At 58.5% G+C, this 22,895-nt stretch overlaps 1 protein-coding gene across 3 annotated transcripts in view; it reads left to right on the forward strand.

Moving 5' to 3' along the window:
- RBFOX3 (RNA binding fox-1 homolog 3) overlaps positions 1–22,895 on the forward strand; it is a 174,877-nt gene that overhangs the window by 13,117 nt on the left and 138,865 nt on the right. The window contains exons 1-3 of one of the 3 annotated variants that reach the window (XM_083805115.1): positions 234–337; positions 13,264–13,434; positions 18,363–22,617. The exons of the other annotated variants lie outside the window; for them this stretch is intronic. The gene's annotated coding sequence lies outside the window, so the exon portion shown is untranslated. Of the gene's footprint in view, positions 1–233; positions 338–13,263; positions 13,435–18,362; positions 22,618–22,895 lie in introns of those variants that run through there. 3 annotated transcript variants of the gene reach the window in all.

Consider the following 22,895-nt stretch of genomic DNA (forward strand, 5'->3'; position numbering starts at 1 on the left):
AATTCTCAGAGATGCAGTACAAAAGCTGCCGCTTGAATTTCCCTCAGGAATTTTGTACTTTCTCCCGCAGAGCAGTCACTTGGCTCTGCAGGGCTCATGTCGGAAGGGATTTGTTACTGGCACAGCTGGAGCTGCTTGCTGCTAACAGGATTAAGGAGCTGGGCAGAGCCCCACAGGTGAGATTCGCCAGCTGCCAGGGGGGGTATTCTGGGGCACTTTATAAACACCCTCCATGGCCCAAGGCTCCTTTTGGTGTTGCCTTGCCTGAGCCTGGAGGGAGGAATCACCAGGAAGGGGATTGAGGACGCAGACCCGAGCACGTGCTGCTTTGGAAGAGGTGCGGGGCAGGGGTCTGGGGGTGGGTGGCTGCTGTCCCCTGCAGGGAGGTGAGCTGGGACCCTGGGGCAGGGGGTGGGCTGGTGGGAAGCAGCGAGGTGTTTTCCTTCTGCTTGCCTTGCTGCCCAGTCCCAAAGAGCTCTGTCCTCTAGAGCAATTAGCCTACCCTAGGGGTAAAAGTATTGTTTGTGCAGCCTGCTGAAAGGAGAGCAGGAAGGAAAGGGGAGAAGGTGGCTATGAGAGCGAGAAACAAATTGAGCAAAGTGCTCCTGTGTGCACTTATGCTCACCCTGCTTTCTTCATTGGTTTGGCGCAGCTCAGGCACACAGGGTAAACATCTGCAGTGCTCCTCTTGGCTCCTAGCACATAATTGCATGTGTACCAAGGGCCTAGATAAGCTCATTAGCACCATAAATTACGTAGTGCCAGGACCTTGTGTGATACTGCCCCAGTGAGCAAGACCAGGAGGAGCTCTGCAGCTGAGTGGACCTGGACTGAGTGCAAGGGGAGGCTTGTGGAGCTGCTGGGAGCTGTGCCTGGGGCAGCTGGGTGGAGGTGATGGGAGCTGAGCAGAGCAGGATCTGCTCCCCGTGGAGCACAGTGTGGCTCTCGGAGAAAGGGCTGTTCCCAGGCAAAGCAGGCCCCTTTTTTGCTTGCATCTGCTGTGATCCAGGGAGATCCCCTGCTGCTCTGTGGTGTTGGAGCTGCTTTGCCCCAGGCGTGGCCAAGGAGCTGGGGTGCAGGAGAAGAAAGCACTGATTGTGACCTCCAAGTGAGGCGCAGAGCAGTAGTGTCAGTGCGTTGCATGTAATGAAAGGCCAGCAGCAGCCCCAGCCTGGGCTGGGTCCCTGAGGCAGGTGGAGGGAGGAAGGTGCTGCAGGCAGCTTGTAAAGCTGGGGACAGGGGCAGGAGGAGAGGGCTTTGGTTGCTGCAGGGGGGCTCCTCCTCAGGCAGGAGTGCAGCAGGGCCTGGATGCGGGTCCCTGGGGCAGGGGTTGGTGCCTTACCCCTGTGACACCGCTCCCTTGGTGCTCACAGCATCACCTGGAGAGCCCTGGGGCCAGCAGGAGCGGGTGTGGGTGCAGCGTGGTGGGGTCTGCGGGCAGCCCTGAGGCAGAATCCCCCAAATTGTGCCTTCCCCAGGTGAGAGCAGCAACAGGCCGGTCAGGACCTGGCTTCAGCTGCTCGGGAGCCTTGCACCCTGGCGCAGGGATGCTGTTCCCCCTGCGTGGCCGTACCACGATGACCCGTGGGCAGTGCCCTGCCTGGCGCGGAGCAGGGATGCGCTGAAGCCCCGCAGGATGCCCAGCAGCCCCCAGCGAGCCCCCCCTGCCCGGAGCGAGCCCCTGCCCTGCAGGACGGCCTCCAGCGCTGCCGCCCTGCCGAAGGGGGTCCCGCGGCAGGCGCCGACCCCCCGGGACAGGGACCCCGGCGCGGCCGTGCCCGGCCTGGCCGCCAGGTGATGCTGTTCGGCCGCCGGCGGGACCGGGCCGGGGGCTCCGTTCGGCCGCCGGTGCTTGGGGGGGGGCACAGGACCCCCACCGGGACCGGGTCCCCCTCCGGGGGTCCGCCCGCTCCCGTTATCAGCTGGGATGGAAACGTGCCGTCTGCTTCCTCCGGGAGGAACCGCGCTGCTCAACGCGTTTGGTCTGCAGGGAGGTGGGAGGGAAGGGGCAGAGCTGCTGGCATCTACCCAAAATCAGTGCTCAGGTCCCCCCCAAAAAAAACGTGCCTCCCACCCCAGTCGCTGCCTGGGCCGCAAGGCAGCTGGCCCTGTAGGGCTGGGAGGGGGCAGTGGCAGCAGCGTGCCCTGCACAGGCCCTGGGTGGGCACGGAGCACGTCCCGCGTTGGGGGCCAGGAGCAGCCCCCTGGGATCAGGGCTTTGATTTTCTTCCCAGCAGGAGGGGGGAGCCCACCCCTGGGATAGACCTCAGGGGACAGCCGCTTGTCTCATGTTCTCCTCACATGCACGCACAGAAATCTGCCTTTAGCACAACCCGGTGCTCTAATGCTCTCGAGACATCACCTGTTGTCTGGTCCCTGAAGGCCCACCTGCAGAGGTCGGTGCTGCTTCTCTCTGTAGCTTGGGTCAGGTCAGGCTCTGGCCATCAGGCTTCAGTGAGGTGGGAAGCGGAGTAACGGGTCAGGATTGTGGGTGACAGCCTCGGGGGGTGTGCAAAGGGGGCATGGAGCTGGAGTTCAGGGATGGGGTCAGGACAGTGTGAGTAGCTGGGTGTCTGGTGGAGCCCGAGGCAAGAGCGTGGCAGGGTCTCGGTGCCAGGGCTGAGTCAGCTGCAGTGCTGTCAGCAGGACCTGGAGGGGGGCCCACGCGCTGTCTGGGGCTGTCGGCTTTCCTCAGCGCTGAATTTGCTCAGGGGGTGAAAATCAAGCCTCTCTCCTGAGGAAGCCCCGTGTGTGGTGGCTCAGCCGAGTGCCGGCACCACTCAGACGGGCTCCAAGCATGGGGGGCACTGGGGCGTCTTCTTTCAAGGCTGGGCCTGGGTAAGCCCTGACTCTGCAGGAGCTCTCTGTACTTGGGTCTGATGCAAAGCCTTGGAGGGTGACTTTTCCATCTAGTTTGTGTGTCTTCTGTGTAGCAGACTTTGGGGAGCGACCCGGCACAATGCTCAAGGTGAGGAGAACCAAGGGACCAGAGTGGTGAGGAAATCTCTGCAGCTGGCCCTCCTCCAGGAGGCAGCTCTGGCAGCATGGGTGTGAGCAAGCAGCAGGGTGGGTGAGGCTCTGTGCACCTTCCCCGAATGCCCATTGCCTCCCGCACTGCTCAGCTGCTCCCCTCCTTGGCTGGGCCCGCAGCGAGGACCACTGCTTTCAGTTCACTGCAGCCTTCGGTCCCCAGGTGAAAGGGTAAAGCTGTGGCTCTTGCTCTCCACAGCTAAGTGATGTCCCTGGATGATGACAAGGGGCTCAAGTCCCTTCTCTTTCCCCTGCCAGCTGTGGTCCTGTTCCCTCTCACATGGCTTCTGCTGTTGCTGCCAAACACTCGTTTGTTCCAGGGTCTATGGGTGCTTCCTGGGGCTTCTCAGTGAGCTGTGCCCTGGGGTCTGGGCCCTGAGGAGTGGGGCAGGCTCAGCCCTGTCTCTCCTGGCTGTGGCCTGGCTCTGCCCCCACCTGGGACCCTTCCTTGGTTTCTCGGTTAAACCCGGTATCGACCGCTGCATCAGAGCCCGGGGCTCTTTCTCAGCTTTCTTAGCTAATGGCTGTGTCTGCCTCCCATTGATCCTCAGCCGTAGAGCTCATTGATTAAGTACATTTCTTATTATGCTTAATGGTATTTTACTCCTTTATGTGCTTACCTCATGCCAGATGCTTGTCCTGTGCTTCTGCCTGCAACTGGGAGAATTCCTCTGGTCAGAGGCCGTGTCCCTGGCTGTGCCAGCCCTGCTTCCCTCCCCTTGGCCGCCTCACCTGCTGCCTGCCTCTGCCTGCCCGGCCTTCCTTCTGCTTTCCCCATCTTCCTTTTCTTCCTGGGCCAGGACAAATCCCCCTGCTCCTGTCCTCCAGTTCCTTGCCCTGAGTCCCTGCTCCTGTGCCCTCCTCAGAGATTTGTTTTTCTCCCTGCGCCACCAGAAAGAGGACGAGCAACAAGGTGGCTGCTGTGCCCAAAGCATCAAGGGGGCTGTGCCTGCCCTGCCTCTGCGCAGCTCTTAGTGCATCGTGCTAATGTCTCTGCTTATTTCCTGCAAGGGACCTCGCACTGAGCTCCTTTTTTGCTTGGTTGTGCTGCCTTCCTTGCTGCTTACTGCAGACACCCCCAGCCCTGCAGAGCCCCAGTGCTTGCAGGCTTGCCCTCCCTTTCTGGAGCATCTTGACCAGCAGGGTGACCAGCAAGCAGCTCTTGCTAGGATCATTCTCCTGGTTGCATCTTACAGACTCCACAGAGCCTCTTGAGAGCCGGGAGGGCTTTAGTTAGCCTTGGCCAGTGGGGTGTGGGTTTCTGCCCCTGTCCCTCCCAGGAGTCTGGTGCCAGACTCGGGAGGAGGTGGGTAAGCATGTCAGCAGGTGTCACCCAACAGGGCAAAAGCATCTCCCCGTAAGATCAGCCCTAACTTTTCTGCAGCAAAAGGATGTTGCCAGTCCAGCAGCTGGAGCAGCCCTGCCCTGCCCTGCTGCCTGTCCCAGCAGCCCACCCAGCTGGGGGGGATGCAGCAGCCAGGCTGCCGGGGTTCCTTTTGCCTGCCCTCACACAAACACCTTCACACTCCACACGCACTATATGTTGCTTCACTCTGCGCCTCACCTCCTTTCAACTCTCTTGCATGCATCATTCAAAAGCCATAACATTATTGGGCATAAAATATTTACTTAACTGAGCTTTTTGCAAATATTCCCCTCCATTATTTTTCCTCCTTTTGGGAGCAGACACTGCTTCTCCTGTGCTCTCAAATGGCTTCTCTTGAATAATACAACAAGAACATATGAACACCCACTAGCCTTTTTCTTTCTCTTGAAATACCCATAAATAAATGGTGTCACCAACCCATTACGGCTACCCCAGGACCGCGGCTCAGGCACACCCAGTAACACAGGCCCCTCCTGCGCGATCGCCTCCCTGTCGGGAGAGGGGCAGGCAGGGAATTGCCTGGGGAGGGAGCATAAATACATGAGGAGATCTGACATGGGGGTTTCTTAATATTAATACCCTGCATCCTTTCAGAAGGGACATCTGAAGTTTAGCAGAGGGAACGCAGGACCGAGCTCGGATGCTGGCCGACTGCTCGGAATGAAATTCCCTGCGGCAGTGACGTGGCTCAGTGCTGAGAGGGCTGCCCGAGGCACAGCGATGCTGGGGGGGCTGCTCCGGCTGGCGGGCCTTGACAGCTCTTAGAGAGCAGGGTAAAATATCGTATGAGCTTGAGGCAGCTGGGTCGGATGATGGTGCTTTTAGAAGCATTGGATGCTGAGGATGCTCTCCCTGTGCAGGAAGGCATCGGGCTGCCCGCCGCAGCTGCGGGCTGCTGCTTGGGGAACGGGGGCTGTGGAAGGACCCCAGGGGGGTGCTGGGGGCCTGGCCACGGGGTGCCGTGCTGGCTCTGGTGCCCCGTGGGGTGTCCGTGTGTCAGTGTCAGGCGTGGGGCGCACTGTGCCCGCGGAGCCGGCGCTGTCCGCGGTGCTGAGGCCGGCGGCGCCCAGCCCCAGGCGCGCTCCCGCTGGGGAGGTGTGAAGTCAGCTCGGAGGGAGGAAAATTGCAAATGGCACGGAAAAGCCTCCAAAGCTGGTACCATGTTCACTTGTACGTGTGTTGTGATCGTTGGCCTCGTGTGATCAGAGCCCCCGGGGCTCGCTGCCTGCCGAGAAGCTGGGAGGGAGGCAGTGGGGATCCACGTGAAGTTGTGCCCCCCCGGGAGAGCTGGCCTAGGGATCTGTGAATTTCACCTCATCTGCTGGGAGTTACCAGTAATAGCTGGGGTAGTTTAAGGCTGGTTGGGCCGGGCTGTGGGAGAATCTCGCAGTGTGAGGGGCTGGGTGGGAAAATGGCAGGCGAACGTCGCCGAGGCCGAGTAACACAGATGAGAACATGTCCTTAGCTGTGAAACGCAGAGCAGGCTTTTAATACTTCCTACTCAGGAAAAGAGTCCTCGCGGCTGCTGTGGGTAGTTCTGTGAAAATGTCACCTCGGTGCCCGGTGTCAGTCAAATAGGGCAAGTTGGTCGTTAGTAGTTATTAGGAAAGGGACTGAAAACAAAACAGGCGGCAGCGCTGTGCCCAGGCACAATGCACTGTCGCAGTGCAAATGTTGTGTGCGGCTCTCGTTGCCCAATCACAACAAGGAGATAGTTGAACTAGAAAAGGTAAAGAAAAGGATGACAAGGCTGATCAAAGGCACAGAACAGCTCCTGTATGAGGAGACTAATAAATTAGGACTCTCTTGGTTAGAGAGACAATTGAGGTGATATATGATACAGTTCTGTAAACTCAGGAGTGGTATAAAGGTGAGTACAGGAAATGAATATTCACTATTTCTCATAAATATGTGTGGTATCAAATGAAACAGTCAACAGACTTAAAACAGAGAAGGCTGTTTTCTTTTTTCATGCAGTACTTAATTACGTTGTGGAGCTCGGCACTACAGGGCGGTTCAGGGACCGCCAGCCCCTGGTTCAGAAAGCAATTAGGCAAGTTCAAGGAGGACGGATGCATTAGCAGTTACTCCACACGGCGATGCAGACGCAGTGCCCAGCTCGAGGAGCACTCTGCGACGGCCGGGTGCCGTGGCTGTTTTTGGCATGAGAGCACAGGCGGTCTGGGTGGTGGCGGCTTGGCTGAGCCCTGCTCCCCACCTGCGGCCGGGGTTCCCTTGGCTCCCCCTTGCTCTCCCAGGGTGGAAGGCAGGCCCAAGAGTGGGAAACATGGGCTGGGTACGGCCCCGCGGGGCTGCTGGGGAACTGAGAGCCTGTGGGGCATGCGGAGCCTGAAGCACAGTGGTGCCCAGCAGGGACCAGGCTGCGGGTAGTTCAGGGCACGCTGCTGCTGCTTTATCTATTGCTCCCCCTTCTGCAGTAACCCGCTGTAACCATCTCCGTCCCTAACTGGAGCTTAGCTGGCCACGGCATCAGCTCATCTCGGCTCGGGACATGCCTTTGTGTCATCGAGGAGCATTTAAGTGTTTTCCTGTTACAGCGAGGCGAACAGACCTTTCCCTGTAATGCTGGCAAATCCCTGCTCCTGAGGAGCAGTTAATTGATTTCCCTTTTCATTGCGCCTCTTCTCCCTGTGGCTGTGCTGACACCCGGGCTGCCCGGAGATCTCTGCCTGAGCTCAGAGTCAGTGGCTGCGACAGGCAGATCCTGAAATTATTGATAAACACTCATTGGGGCTGGAGCCTGGTAAATTGCCAGCAACCCCAGCGGATTTCTCTCTTGCCAGCATCATTTTTCTTGATGACAGCATGTTCAGAAGTTTGTCAGGGAGGGGGCAGGGCCTCCTGGTAACTTTTTGTTGTTGTTGTTTTTTTTTAAGCATCAGTTGTTTTAAAAGATCCCTGCCTAAGAGAAGAGGGGATGGTGATTGGTGCCTGTGGGTCTGTCCTCCACTGTTCCCGGTGGCTGGGTTTGCTCTCGCAGGCTGGCCCTGGCCGTGCCTTTCAGGGCCGTTTGTTGGATCCTGGCTGCTGCGTCGCTGCCCCATCCTCTGCTCGGGGGCACCCCCTGTACACCAGCGGGGGCTGCACCACGTCAGCCGTGCTCCGGGCAGAGAAGAGCCAGCGGGGGCTTGTGGCTGGGGCAGGACGACCCCGCTTCAGAGCTGGGAAGGAGGTGGGGAGATGTGAAGGGCTGGCTGGGCCGGGGAGCCTGCCCTCCCCTCAGCTGCAAAAATCAACTCTAGCATCTCTCGCGGCAAGTTCCTAGCAGGCCAGCGTGCAATCTTGCAAGCGTGTCGCTGTGTGCCCAGCTTACGCAGCGCATACAAATGCGGCTGCATGTGGCAGTAGCTGTGTTGTCTCTAGCTGTTGCTCTCTCTAGAGCTTGGAGCATTTTTCTCTCTGCTAGGTCTGCTAATTAGTGGGAGGTTGTGGATCAGGAACAGAGGGAAATGTCCTTCTGTGGTTCTGGCACTAGAAATAATTGAGCCATTTTTCACCTATGGCCAATCTAATTCTGTCCACATCTTGATTTTTCTCTTAATAGCTTGGGGATACTGTTGGCAGCAACAGGATTCACAGCCATGTCCAAGCTTTTCAGTAATCGCTCGGATTTCGCGCTCTCTTGCTAACTGGTTGCTGGTTTCTTCTTACTTCTTGCCTGGGCCCCTCCAGGCAAGGGAAGGGAAGGGACAGGAGCTCATTTCCACCGAGCTGTGCTGGCCGTGGCACCGAGAGCCCTCAGTCCCTTCCCGGGGCAGCAGCACAAGACTGTGCACCCAGCAGCGAGCAGCCACACATCCCGGCAGAGGTTGCTTGTTTCTGGTTCGGGTCCCTCTGCTGCCCGGTCCTGCTGGCCCCTCTGCCCCCCTCCAGGTCCCCCTTGGTGCTGCGGGCACTCACAGCACCTCTCGCAGTGGGAAGAGGCAGGGATGCAGCTCCTTGGGCTGCCGAGGGGAGAGACAACCACAGCCTGTGCACCCCAGCATCTCCGTCCCTCTGCCTTCCTGGGCTGGGCTCCCTGGCAGGGGCTGCGGGACGGGCAGGGCTGGCAGCATCCATCCTGCCCCCCCGACCCCTGCCGGGGCTCTGCAGGAGCAGCTCGCCTCGCTCTGCGCCTAATGAGCGCATTCCTGCACACCCAGGCTCTCCCAAACCGAGCAAATACCCTGTTACAGTTGTCATGGAAATTAGAAAGTGTGTCTGTTTGAGTTTCCTCAGCGCAGGGCTCCGTGTTCCCAGCGGCTTGTACATCAGAAAGCCTCTTGCAGCGCTAATGCGGGAGCAGCTCTCATTAGGTGGCTGGGACTCTCGGTGGGCAGCCGCCACTTTCCCCAGACGAGCCGGTGCTGAGGGCCGAGTGCCACAATTTAACGTGTCAGGCTTCTTTAAGCCTGAGAAAGTGAAGATGTTCACGGCAAACTGAAAGGTGCGATTTATCAATGCTGCTCCCCAGAGGCTCGGGGCCTGTCAGGCACCAAAAAATCACATACATCACTGGGGGGGGGGGTGTGTGTGGAGAGAGCTGCTGCCTCCTCTCTCTTTTTTTTTTTATTTTTTGGCCATTTCATTTTATGGAAGTGCCAGAGCTCTGAGGCCAGGGGCAGCAGCGCAGCAGCCGGCCCTCTGCACGCGGATCTCGGGGCCCGTGAGCTGCTGAGATGGATGGATGCAGCTTGGGGCTCCCGGTGCTGCCTGGAAATCTCTCTTCACACGTGTTTTTGGAGGCTGGGAGGCTGAGGGGTGTGTGTGAGGATGTCTCCAGCCTTTGACACGAGTGACATTGTCCCCAGCTTCACCCCCTGTCCTCCACAAATTTCCCTCTGTGCGTGTGTGTGCATGCAGATTTCATTGCTTTTTTCTTTATAACATTTTATTTTTCCATTGTTTATGGGCCATGGGATTGGAAGCGAAGCATTTGCTTAATTGCTGTCAGGCAAGGAAATGGGTTATAAAGTTGCCAAGGGAAGAAATAAATGACTCTAGGGTGAGCGGAAGGGAGTGGGGCTGATAGGAAGGGGAAGGGGAGAAAGGCTGGGGATAAGAAGGGCTGAAAGGGAAAGGAGGAGAAAGAACAGAAAGGGATCGGTAGGTGGCAAAGGGAGCTGCCTCGGGGGGAATATGGGGGGGCCTCTCCCTGCCCCTGAGCTGGGCACCCTCCTGGCAAGGATTGGTGAAACGTGCCCAGAGGGGAAAGTGTGTTGGGAACAGCCTGGGCTGAGGCGCCTCCTCCCCGCGTTGCTCCTCCGCCTTCAGCCGTCCCGTTTCACCGAGCTGGCTTTTCCAGGTATGCCCTGGGTGCTGGGGACGTCCCCGTCCTGGCCTCGACAGGTTCTCCAGGCGTGTCCGCTCGCCTGCTGCTGGTGCCCCGAGGAGGGGGCAGCAGTGAAGGGGCAGCCCCGCTGCTGGGGTCCCCCAAGGCAGGGGGTCCCCGAGTGCTCCCCACCCCGCTCCTGGGGCCATGCGGGTCCCTGGGGCTCTGGGAGAGGCAGCGAGGGGGGTGCCCGTGGTGGTGTCTGGGTGCTGGGGCAGGGGGAGCAGGGTCTGGCTCTGCCTGGTGCAGGTGACCCCCGGGATGTTGCTGCTCACCCCTCTCGCGCTGCACGTGGAGCTGTCGGAGCATTTTGTGGAGGGAAATTGGGGTGAGCCAAACCCCTCCCCTTGTCCTGGCCGCTGTTGCTGCGGTCTGTTAGCCCAGATCTTGGCTTTATCTGCATCGCTTTCTTGTTTCCTTCATTATTTCCCCGAGTCTCACCCTCCACCATGTCATCTTCATTGCACGGCTCCTCCCTCTCCCCATTTGCCACATTACTGCAGCAAGGACTCACTTTCCCATCTTTTAGTCTCAGTGCCATACATAAAAGCGCTCTGATGGCCATGGCGTGATAGCAAAGACAGAACTTAATTTCACAGCATTTTCATGTAATACTCCATAAAACCGAACAAATTTGCTGGAGTCCAAATCCATCTCATTATGCAGAGTCATTGAAAGAGGCTTTTAGATTCTGGGACTCAGCGCTCAACTAGGGGATGTTACAGAAGAAGAGAAAAATAATTAATTAGGTGCTGCTCTGTATCTTTGATCCTGCATGGCAAGGCACATTAAATAAAATGCCTGGCTCATGAATAAATGCTGCACGGAGTCCTGTTTTTTCGACCTCACTCAGAAAAAAGTCTGAGGTGGAGGAGGGGAAATTCCTGTCCCGAGCCCTCTGTGCCTTCCTCGGGAGCAGAGCAGAGATGAGAGGAGAAGCCGGAGCAGTGCAGGGCATCTCCTGGGGCGAGAGCGGCCCTGGTGCAGTTGCAGAAGCCAAGCGTGGGCGCAGTGTGGTGGCAGGGTGCTGGGGATAGGGACGGGATGCCGGAGCACCCAGTTCCTCCGGAGCTCTGCTGAGGCCCCTGCTGCTCCCAGGGGTCCTGCAGGGCACAGCCAGGGCCAGATCCAGCCCTGCTGGGAGAGGCTCGGAGGTGAGGAGCTGAGGCTGTGGTGGTCTGGGTGCGGTGCTGTGTGCCTGGACCCTGCAGCAATTCCCCGTCCTCCCCCAAGCCCGCACACTTAGATCTGTTCTCTGTACGCAGCTGCTGCTGGTCTCAGCCTTTGTAAGTGAGCTTGAAATTAACGGGTGGCTTGTATTGTTTTGAGTGATGTGGTTGGTGAGATGCAAGGGCTGAGGATCCAGCCTGGGTGCGTGGGTTTGGGTGGGCGCTGTGCAAGGCGAGGGCAGCCGGGTGGGACAGGGGTTGCCCCAGTGCCCCCCGGCCGGTTTGGAAATGAGCCTGTGCGTGCTTGGCGTGCTTCCTCGTACAGCAGTGATGTGCTCTCCATCACGCCCGTCGTTTGGCCAGAGGAGCTGATTTGAGCAGCCAGCGCTAACCCAGGCAGGGGAGCGGGAGGTGCCCAGGAGAAGCCTTGAAGTCTGGCGTTGTTCTTGGACATCTCCCGGTGTCCTGGTATGGGAACAAGTCCTGGCCAGGGCTCCCACACCCTATCAATTGGGGCTGCCGCTGCCCGGCTGTGGCGTGGGTGCTCTGTCCCCCGGGGTGAGCCGCAGTGCGAGGCAGGTGGATTAAAAATGTACCAGCAAAGCAATCCTGCAGGGGAGAGAGCTCGCTTCACCTCGTGGTGTTAATTAATCTCCAAGCCAATGAGGACGCTCTCATCTGGTCTTTACTTAATCCATAACCCAGAAATCCTCAAATTATGTCATTTGTTCAATACAGATGAAATTAATTACTCTGGGAAATAGGCAACAAGTTGCATTTCTGATGCCCCTTATCGCATAATCAAATCTACAAAGTGCTTTCTGTGCAGCCGCAGTGGCAGCAGTGGGATTGCCTGCAGCAGTCATGAAATACTGAGCAGCATCCTCTATAAATCTGGCACGGTGCTGACTCTTACAGGAAACCTATGGCTGAGCGAGGGCTGCGAAGGCTCTGCAGAAGTGCTTGCGGTGAAGCAGCACACGGCGCTGGGGGAGCGAGGGCAGGGAGGGCCCTGCTCCTGCCTCCGCTCTGCGTGTGGAGCAGCCCCTGCGAAGTGCACAGTGCCCCAGCGCCCACTGCTAGCCCCCCCTTGTATTTATCGCCTCTTCCTGGGCTCTTAAATGGGGTCCGTTTAAGGAGGGCTGGGGTGTGGGAGGCTGCTGCAGCGGGGACAGGAGCGTGTTGGTCCCATGGGTTCTTGCCTCCGTCGCGGGCCCTGTGGTGCCGCTGATCCCTGCTTGTCCTGGGTACTTCTCACACGCGCTGAGAAAATCCTTGGAGGTGCTCGCTGGAGCCTGCAGCAGGGGAGCCTGCGTGCTACAGCACAGCAGAGATCTCGTAGAGAGCACTAAAGGTGATTCCCAAAGGCTTAAGAGCAGAATTCGCAGCCCAAGTATGCTCCCTCCTTCAGACGCTCAGCTGCAGAGCGCTGTTCTTGCATCTAAACTGCAGACTGGCTTCAAGTGCAAACAGAGCAAATCCCCCCAAACACTAATCAGCAGGAGGGAGCTCTGCAGCGGGACGAGGCCTCGGGGCTGCCTGCCTGCTCGGAGCCCAAAGGCATCGCCGCTGGCCTGGCCGGGGTGCTGCTGCTGGAGGGCAAGGCCTCCTGTGAGGGGCTGGGGCAGCTACCAGCGTGCCCACGACTAACACGTTAAGAGCTGCTGTAACAAAAAATCTATACTAGTTGTTTGCTAAAATGGCAGTAATGAATTGAAAAATATTACGGGCTGATAAAGGCGGCTTTTGCAGAGGCATGTTAGGGCCTTTAACCCAGCTCTCGAGCTTGCCTGGGTCACCAGACACTGTAAAATCTATTCAGAGAAAATAGAAATGTAATTTCTCTCTGCCCTATCAATTTAAATAAATTAACTATTAGATTAGCTGCACTTAAAACAAAACAAGAAATCAATCCCACCAGCCCTGGCTGCTATTAAACTATGCTTTGCACCGCTAAACCTGTAATTGCTGCCGGTCCCCAGGAAAGGGGGGCAGGCTGGCTGCGAGGCGCCCTCGGCTGCGTGCCCGGGGCGAGTGCCTGAGGTGTCTGCGACCTGGGAGCTGGGGCTCAGCGCGCTCGCGAGGGGCTGCTTGGTGCTGCTGCACCCTCTGCTGCTCTTGGCTTCTCCCAGCGGTGCCAGAACGGGGCAGGCGGCAGCGCTGGTGCTGGGGGGCTGCTGCATCCACTGGGTTTCTGAAGCAGCATTTCAGACATGGCTGGTCCTATTTTATTTTTTTTACCTTCTTTCTGCTGAAACTGCCTTCTTGTGCAGACCTGCTTGAGCTCCTCAGATAAATTAGCATCTAAGGGATTTTCTTTTTTTTTTTCTCTACGTTTTGTGCAGTTGCGTAAGAGGGAAGAAGAGAGGAGCCCAAGTAGCAGATCGCTTTGTAGAGGAGCACGGAGCAGCCGTAGCCGGGGCTGCCGTCTCTCCCTGCTGCTGGCAGAGCTCAGACATTTCGGCTGGATGAAGCGCACGCGTTGTGATCTCCGCGGCGTTCCTGGGAGCGTCTCGGTGAGCGTGCGTAGGGCGGGGGGAGCCCGGGGGGGCGTGCAGGCACTTCATGCTCTTCCTCACGGGCCTGCTCACCTGCGGGCTCCAGCGGGGAGCTCCCAGCTTTCCCCGTTTGGGGGCTGGCCGCGGTCCTTGGAGGAAGCTGCCCGCTCTAATCCCTCCTGGATCTTGGGGAGCTGCATGTTGGGAGTGCAGGCGCCAGCCCCCGGCTGCTCCCTGCCCTGCTCCTCTCCCAGGGGGTGAGGAAGCCGCCTTGCAAAGGGACGCGGGGGCAGGCGGGGGGCTGCCAGCACCCCCCTCTGCAGCAGCCGCGGGAGCTCCGGGGGCTTCCCTGCTGATGCGGTTCTGGGGAGAGGAGGAGGAGGAGGGTGGCACCCACTGGGCTGCCTCTCCCGCTGACCTCACCCCATCGATCTGTGCCGATCCCGGTCTGATGAGATGTGTGAAGCGATCGATATACCTGCAGCGCTGCGAGCGAACAGGGGCCGGCAGGGTTTAACCCTTCGTGCCCTCCCCGCCGTGGGTCCCCCGGTGGCTCTGGGGGTGCTCGCAGGGCACTCGGGTCTGGCTGCTCAGGCTGCGGTCTGCGCGCCACCGCTGCCTGCTAGGGGGGTCTCAGGTCATACCTGTACCGCTGACCGTGCGTCCCACGGTGTCCCCTGCTGTGCCTGGCCCATCTGGGTGCTCCAGCCTTCGAGCTACCTGCTTCCTTGGGGATTTTTTAGCCGCCTTTTGCCTCCTCAGAAAACTCCAGAGAGGGGCACGGGAAGAGTTGGGGGGAGGAAGGAAAATGGAAGGGGAGAAGGGACGACGACTCCAAAGGCTCAAATGTGCAGAAGGGTCAAGAAAACTGTGGTTGGAGGAGGGGGTGCACGGGGCTGCTTGTGCAGTCGCCCCGTGGCTGTGCACACCCGGGGTGCTCAGCCACGGCTGCAGCCCTGCTGCGAGGGGGGCCGGGGGGCTCGGGAGCTGCCGGTGAGCAGGGGCCGCGTGGATCCTCGAGCAGCCACGTGCAACCATGCGCTGCTGTGGGCACGTTCACAGCCTTCACCAGAAGCGGTTCTGCCAAGGCATAAGGAATGTAGGTAAATGGGATTATCTCACAAAAGGGAACGGCAAAATAATAAACGTCCCTGTAACAGCAACGCCCTGGTGCACGGCCGGAGCCAGGGAGCTGCAGGGGTGAGCGGCGCTGCCCACAGCCAGCACGGAGCCGCGGCTGCGCCCGTGTTAGGGCACCCTGCGGGGTGCAGTGGAGTGGGGTTGGAGCTGTGCTACCGAGGGGCCCCTTGGCATGTGGGGAAGCTGCTTTTTGCGACCTGACTCTGGCTCCTTGTAAGTACAAAGCCGTTGCTGTTCAGGGTTGAGCACCCCGAGTCTGTTCTTCAGGGTGAAACAAACTCGGTGTCCTCACCGGCGGCACCGCTGTGCCCCCGCTCCGCTGCTGGGCACTCGGGTCTGCGGCCAGAGGGGGTCTTTGCTGGCAGCGTGTGGACCAGGCTGCCTGCATCCCACCTTGCCCACGGCGCTCCTCCGGGCATTGCAGGAGGAAATGCACAGAAATTCCCCAGCTGACTCGGTTATGGCGACAGGGACTAATTCCGCTGATAGTGGGGAAGGCTCTTTAGCTGCATTAACGAGCTGGAATCTGATGGATAAAGGGGAAGAAAATCAGTCTTCTCTGCATCACTCACTGGAGACTTTATCAGACTTGCCACAATTAGGAAAATTCACATTGAAGGCATCATTTATAAAGGACTAGAATAAGAGAAAACATTTGGCCCAGAGGGAAGCAGAGAAGGAATTTAAGTCGCCTCTCATCTTTCATCATTTGCCTTCTCCCTCTCCTATCTTGGCAGATCCAGTATTTTGCTTTGTCTCCTTCAGGTGACTAATCATTAGACTAATTAGTAGTTAATCAATGTTTAATTAAAACATAGCTGTTAATTACTGGAGGTGCTACTGTAGGTTGGATGTGAAATGTTATGAAAATGTTTTTAAGGGCAGTTCATACGACCGTGGCGCCTCTCCCTCATCTCTGCTTGGCCGGGGTGCTCTCCCCCGGGAGCTTCTCGCCCAGCTGAACCACGGGGACGTTTGCTGCACCCTGGACGGATGCTGCCCTGGCGTGTGCTTCCCAGCGAGCACCCAGCCAACAGCAAAGTGCAGTAGTGCTGCTGCTGCTGTTCCTTCATCTCCCTGCTCAGCCTTGGCCTGCTCACCTAAATCACGCTTCAGGCCGAGGCCAGGCCGCAGGGTCTGGCTCCGGAGACGGAGGCTTCGTCTGCACCTTCCTCTGCGTGCAGGAGCCTGGAAGGTTTCCGTGCACAACCCACTGAAAAAAAACCACTGAGCCCGTTGGGTATTCCCCCCGTGACAGGTATCTGGTCACCCAGGTGTGCTGCTGCCTCCAGGTCCCAGCTCACACCAGCCCCCCGTGGGGACCCCCCGCCTGCTCTGTAATTCTGCCGCTCCCTCCCCGCTCAGCCCTGTGCCCTTTGGGGCTGCAGGGGCTGGGGGCACCGTGCCTTGTCGGCGGGCCCCAAAGCCCTTATGGATCCGCACAGCGGGTGCCTAGGAGAGGCTGGGGCTGGGGAGCACCCCCAAGCAGAAAACCCATCCGTCCCCCCCCGGGGCTGCCGGGCCTCCCTCCTGCAGCCTGCGCGCTGACCCCGCGGTGAACAGGCACTCTGCAAGTGCTGTACATATGCTAATCGCACGATTTACATTCTCTCTGCTCTTTACATTCCTTATTTCACTTTACTTGTCATTTTATGGCTCATTTTAATTTCTTGAGAGCAGGCCCGTAGGATAATAAGGTCTGGTGCTGCGGAGGGTCCCGAGGCAGACAGCATGTCTCCATCCAGACGCAGAGGCGGGCAGTGCAGCCGTCGTGCCTGCGTCTGCCTCGGGCGGGTGCCGCGCTCCTCACCTGGGGAAGGTGCAGGGGTTCCTCTGCCGCAGCGGTGATGCCGGGGCCCCTGGGGAGACAGCTCCTGCCTCGGTGCTTCCCCTGCTCCTCCTCTGGCTGTGGTTTCTGTGGAAATGGGCACCCTTCGCAGGGGTCGCTAATCCCCGCTGGTTTCTGTCGCACCGAGGGTGTTTGCTGCGAGGCCGGGGGAGGCTCCGGAGCTCTCCCGATAGAGGCACTGGGGAATCTCAGCCCTCGTCCCGAGCATACCGTCCGTGGCTCTGTTCTCTTGTCACCTCCGAGCTGCCATGGGGGCAGAGCTGGGACTGTCCCTACGCAGCGCCTGCTCCTCGCTCCCAGCTGCGGGCCGGGGCTCAGGACCCTGCCACCGAGCAGAAGGGGGCTTGCCCTGCTCCTGCCAAGCGCAGGGTGAGGGGGCTGCAGGAAGGCGAGGGTGCCGTGTTGGTTTGCTTGCTTCGTGCCTCTGGATACGTTATTTTTTGAGAAAAAAAAAAATCATTTTTTTCCCCTGCTAGTTAGAGAAAGATGCTGACAACAGACCAGGATTTTAGTGATTTAGATGGTGACAACGCAAGGAAAGGGAGCTATGTTTAGAAATAATTGCTTTGTCTTTTGCAGAGGTATTAGTGCTTCCATGCTGGCAGTTACAGGAATTAGCTGAAGGTATTGGTGACATAAATACAGAAGCAAAATTATTGCTACTTATAATCACTTTCATGTGTGTGAGAGAGTGGTGGAAAGGATGGAGGGAGGAGAAGGAAGCCGCCAGAAGGGCAGGCACGGCTTGGCCCTCAGAGTGAAGTCGGCACTTCTCTGTGGCTGGTTCTGGCGCTGCGGGGAGGTGCGTGGGCAGCGGCTCGGTGGGCTGGGAGCTGGGGCAGACGGGGCTCCCCCACCCAAACAGGGCCCTGGGGGGCCACAGGAGCCCCCGGCTGCTGGCTCGGAGTGAGAGCCTCCCACCGCTGTGGTGCTGCTTGTCCCAGGGACCGGCGCCAGCCTTTGGGGAGCGATCTGGGAAGCGATCGCTGTGCTTTTATTTATTTATTTTTTTTCTTAACTAGTAGCGAGGGGAGCCTGACATTTTGCTTCTAAAAAATCATTAAACAGCCAAGGAAGGAGCCAGGGTGTAGTGAAGAGAACAAAACGGTTCCAGATGAGCAGCTGCGAGCGGCGCGGTGCGGCTGCGGCGGAGAAACTCGCAGCGTGGGGGCTTTATGGCCGTGGTGTCCCCGGTCGCCACCCGCGTGGCAGGGAAGGCGGCTTGCTTGGGTCCTGCCTGCGACGGGCACGCGCCTGGCACCGAGGTGGTGGGGATGGGGTGGGGATGGTCTCTGCGGCCGGGACAAGCTGGAGAGCTGCAGGCACGCAGCGCGTGAAATGGAAACGGTCAGAGCCTGCTGCAGCGCGGACAGGGGGGAGTCTGCTGCGGGGAGCCGGCAGCACAGAGGTGCACGGCCGGGGACAGCGTTCGTTCGCTCCCTGTCCTCCTGGTCCCAGAACCTGGTGCACCCTGCCCGGGCGGCAACTTGGGCTGAGCAGCAAAATGGGGGGGGGGGGGGGGGTGTGTGGATTAAGCTGCTGCAACATTTTGGCTGTCAGAACGGGGCTGGATGATGGTATTTAAGGTCAGTGCTGATGGCCCCGTGTGGATGCGGGTGCTCACCTGAGACAAGGCAGCCCCGTGTCCCACGTGTGCCCAGCGTGGCAGCAGTCGGGAGCGTGGAGGGTGCCCTGGGAGCACGGAGGGTGCTCTCGCAGCAGCGGCCTGTGGGTGCTGCTCCCCAGCCCAGGTTCTCGTGGCCGGCCGGCACCGCTGTGCTGCCCCCGGCCTGCGGCAGGGCTGGGTGTGCCATGTGAACTCGGGCGTGGGGAAGGAACCGATCTCTGATGGAACAAGGCCCTTCATGCTTTCAGATATTAAATTCCATGCAGAATATTAAATAATTTCCTCTTCAATGATCCCAGTAAATTTAATTAGCTCTTGTTCCCCCGATAGAGTTGTCTCTCCGTTCCTGAAGCGCTGCATTTGGAAGGAAGGGGAACTCGGCTCATGTTTTAAGCGCTGTCTTCCTGCAGTGCACGCAGCAATCGCCACGAGGTGAGGGCGGCCCCTCGACCGCCGCTGCGTTTCTCTTCCCACCGCCATCTCCCAGCCATTCACCGCTGGAGATGAGCTGCATCCGAACCGCGGGAGCTGTGTCCCAAACCTCACTTGGGAAAGCACAGGCAGAGAAACCAAGTGCAGAAGTGCTCGCTTTGAGGCGGCAAAACGCTGGTGGGTCCGTGGGGCTGCCGTGCCTGGTGCCGAGGAGCGGACCCGGCTTGGGAGATGCAGGCTGTGCATGGAGCTGCTGCAGCAGGGGTGGGGGCACAGAGCGGGCTCTGCACGGCACGGCCACGTCACCGGTGCCACACCAGGGGTGCCTCCAGAGCAGGGGCCCCAGTGCTGGCGGCAGGGACTCGCCCCAGGACAGGCTCGGCAGCTGCCTTCCTTCTCTGCCTTCAGCACACCGAGGCTTGGCTCCCGGCTGCTGCTTGAGGAAGTTTGTAAAAGGTGCTCAGAAAGCAGCCTGAGCTCTGCTGGGATGGGTGTAGGGAATTGGTGGGGTGTGGGTGACTTACCCCGGGTTGCTCTGCGGCACACGTCAGCGCCACATCGCAAGGTGGGAGTGGTGGCAGTCACACGGGCGTCTGAGTTCCAGTAACGTCTGCTGCTGCTTTTGGTGCTGGTGGCTTGTTTGGTCGGTTTTTGATTTATTTTGTTTTTTAACTTTCAGAACCTCAGAGCAAGGAGGGGGAAAAAAATCCCTTCCTGATGGAAGAGGCTAATAGAGGGTTATAAATGTGTCCCTGGCATGGTTCATTAGCTGCGATGACATATTGAGAGCTATGAACGGTATGATACCAGCAAATCAATTTAGAATTTAATCTGAAAAAGAACGTGGGGAGGTTGGATCATGCAACATGTTACCAAACATTTCTTATCAGAATAAATAGAGCAGCTTTTCTTTCACAACACTCCTCCTGCCTGGTTGCTGTGCAAAACGCAAAATAAATAAGTAAACACGTACCTGATTTACCAATGATTAATTTGCATAATTAGTGCTGTGTCAAATCACTACACCAAGGTGCAAAGCACACTTTGCTTTAGATGTCTGCGTGGATGCCTTTCCAAGATCGGCTTGTCCCGTGCTTAACGGCCTCGTGAGGAGGGAGCGCTGCTGAGGACCGGGTTTCAGCGGCGGAAGGGCGCTGGGCCCCTGGGGGTACACAGCCGAGTCCGTGCCAGCCTTCACGTGCTCTGTCCCGCTGTTGGAGCAAATGCCCTTGGCTGAAAACGTGTGGCCCCGGCGGGTGTCCGCCAGCCCGCCCTGGAGCCAGGGATGATCTCAGATCTGTGTCTGCCCCAGGGGGCCCAGGCCTGCAGGCTCCCTGGCAAACTTCAGGCTCCTCGGAGAAGGCAGCTTGGTGAGGCTGGATCCCGGCCCTTTTCCTATCGAGTCCACGTGCAGCACAGCGGCACTCTGGGCATGTGTTGGGAACAGGGGAAGTGGCTGCAAAACATCCCCCAGGTGCAGCACTGCATCAAAAACGTAAATACCTTCAACGTTTTAAAACGTGTCACCCTGTGGGCAGCTCCAGTTGCGTGCTCCCCTCCTTCTGCCTGTCTAATGGATATCAGATTGTTCCAGTGATCTGAGCATTGGTTTAGTAATTGACTGATGCAATGCAATGTTCACTGATTTAATAAGTTTGTTAGTATAATAGAGGTTCAGGATTTTGCTGTTAATGCGCAGTGACAATTACATTTTAGATTTGCTCATTATGTTGCATAACTTAGCTATGAAATCTATCATAAATTGTATTTAAAAAAGCATTATTTCAAAGCACATTATCATGGCTATCTCCTCTCGACTCTCCGGTGCTGGAGAGTGCTTTGTAGGCTGAGCTCATTCATGACCAGGCGCGCGTTCACTTTCTGGTCGGGTGTTACACATTCTGCTTTGGGTTTTTTGGGTCAGGGCTTCTGACACTTGCCAAAAAAAAAAAAAGTCTTGCCTTGTCATCGCCCCATCCGTGCCGTGGCCAGGGGCTGTGCAGGCACCCAGTGTTCTTCTGCAGACCTCTGGGGAGGCTCCCGAAGCGAGGTGCCCCAGGGCTTTTGGTCCGAGGCAGAGCTCGGTGCGCTCACCCCTGCGCAGGGCTGGGCTCAGCTGTGCCACCTCGGAGCCAAACGAGCGCCGAGTGTCACCTGCTCAGGCAGTGCCTCTTTGGGTATTCGGCACCAGGTGAGCACAGGCCTGGGAGGGCGAGCAAAGCCTTGAGGGGGGGGGTGAGCCTTGGCTGGGCGCCTGCAGGTCGAGGGTCCCCACGAGCCTCTGAGGGTGACCCGGGGGGGCTGCTGCATCCTTCTGCTCTGCTCTCCTCGGGCCGAGCACCGTCTGTTGCATCGCAGAGATGATTTCTGCAGACCTGGAACTGGCTGTTTGGCACTCTCCTTGTTTGGGTTCTGCAGAGGGAAAAACAGGGACGAGGCGTTCAGCGCTGGGGACGAGGAGAGTCCCCGCATGGCGCGGTTCTGCTGTGGCCCCTGCTCATAGCATCTGCGTGCAAGAAAACCCCAAGGCAGAGCCGCAACAGGTCTCTTCCCGAGCCACAGCTATGAAAAGGAAAACCTCATCGTTACGGCTAAAAAAGCAGCAGCGATTTAACAACTCTGCCTTCCTCCAAACTGAGGCTCTAAATGGCAAATAGGCTGTGAAAAAAAAGCGAAGAGAAACAAATATTTTTTCCAGATTAATACTCGTTCCTTCTGGTTCACATAACAACCTTGCCAAAAGGCAGGGTTTTGTTGACTTGTGTTTTCCTAACTGCTTCTCTTCCCTCAACTGCCGCTCTCGCGCATTCTCCGTTCCCATCCCCTCGCCGCTCCTCCTCCTCCTCTCCCTGGCCAGGCCCCGGCGCTGCTCCTGGCCCCGCAGCGAGGCTCCTCGGTGGGCTCTGCTTGTGCTGCCTGCTTTTCCCTGCCGGGGCGGCCGGGGAGCGGGTGCAAGCCCTGGCTGCGTGCTGCTCCCCGGCCCCTTGCTGCTGGCAGCGTGGGGTTGCTTAGCAATCCCGCAGCATCGCCCCGCTGCACGCGCGCCTCCCGAGCGGCACCAGCCTGCGCTTCCAGGAACAGATGTCGGCAGGGACCCAGCTCGGGGGGCTCGAATGCGGAGAAATTTTGCAGAGCTGCTCTCTCCCGCGTTCCCGCTTCCCCGTTCTCCAAATCTGCTGCCTAAAGCATCTTCGGCCTCAATGAACCGTGAGAAAATAGCACAGCGGGGCATACCAAGGAGCCATCCTGGCTGAGCGCTCCCATTGTTTGGCAGGGCGTGAGAACAAGGCTGCTGCCTCCCTGACAGGGCTTTGGGCTGCTGCTGCATCCCCGAGGGCTAAAAATATACACGTTTGTCGTACAGAATGGATGTTTGGATGGATGAGGTGCGTTTGGTGCATTTCATCGTCCGCACTCGCGTTACTGCTCTGTGTAACCCCGATGATTTTCTCTAGAGGGTTCCTCAAAGCGTTTGGAGGCAGGAAAAAACGGGTCAGGAGGGGAAGGGGGGGGAGCGGTGCCTGTTCTCGGAGCGCCACACGTGGACTCCGCAGGACAGGAATAATACCTCGGGACAGAGCCTGTGCTGAGTTCAGAGGAAGTCACTGCCTTCAGCAGGCTGCGGGTGTTCCAGATGTTTCCCAGGCGATGTAACTTGGGAAGCTTTGCCACAACCTTAACGGCTGGAAACCACAAACGGATCACTCGAGCCAGAAAAAGCTCTGAGGTGCTTACGGTGACTCTGGCAGGTCTGACCCGAGTGCTGCATCTGCGTTGTGTAACCTCTCCCAGGTTCGGGAGAAGGGACACGACCCTCCGGCCACACCTGATTAAATGGAGCTGTGCTGCTCAAACAGATGGCGCTCATTACTATTTTAGTGAGATTGCACAGCCGCTGGTGAGCCAGAGGAGAAAGGGCAGAACAACAGGGCCTCTAGCAGCCCGTGGCTTGCAAAATATTGCGCTGCGGGTCTGCACCGGCGCTCGGCCGGCTTCCTGAGAGAGGAGGCAAACAGCAGAGGATGGGAGGCCCGGGAGAGCCGGGGGTCTGCTCCTGCGAAAAGCTCGGGGAAGGACGATCGCCTCCAGCTGCCGAGGGAACGCCAAGATCAGCGCCCAGAGGTCCTTGCGTTAGAGTTGAAGAGGAGGAAGGGTAAGGGGCTGAGGCACGCAGCGAGCTGTTGTGAACCCCAGCTGCGTTGCAAACCTGCACCCCGTGGGCTCCACGCACCTCCCTGGTTTGCAGCGAGGAACCAAAACCTCGCTCCTTGCTGCCGCCCTGCCCGGCGGCTGCGGTGGGCCTGGGTGCCCAGCCCCGGGGCGTTGGGTGCGGGGGTAGAAATGGGTGCTGCACGGAGCCGGGGGGGGCTCGCTCCCCGCTGTGCTGCCGGGGGGGGGGGGTCACCCCTCGCTGTGCTGCCTGCGGCCGGT

The sequence above is a fragment of the Anser anser genome (genome assembly GCF_964211835.1).
Source record: "Anser anser genome assembly, chromosome: 19".
Lineage (NCBI taxonomy): Eukaryota > Metazoa > Chordata > Aves > Anseriformes > Anatidae > Anser > Anser anser.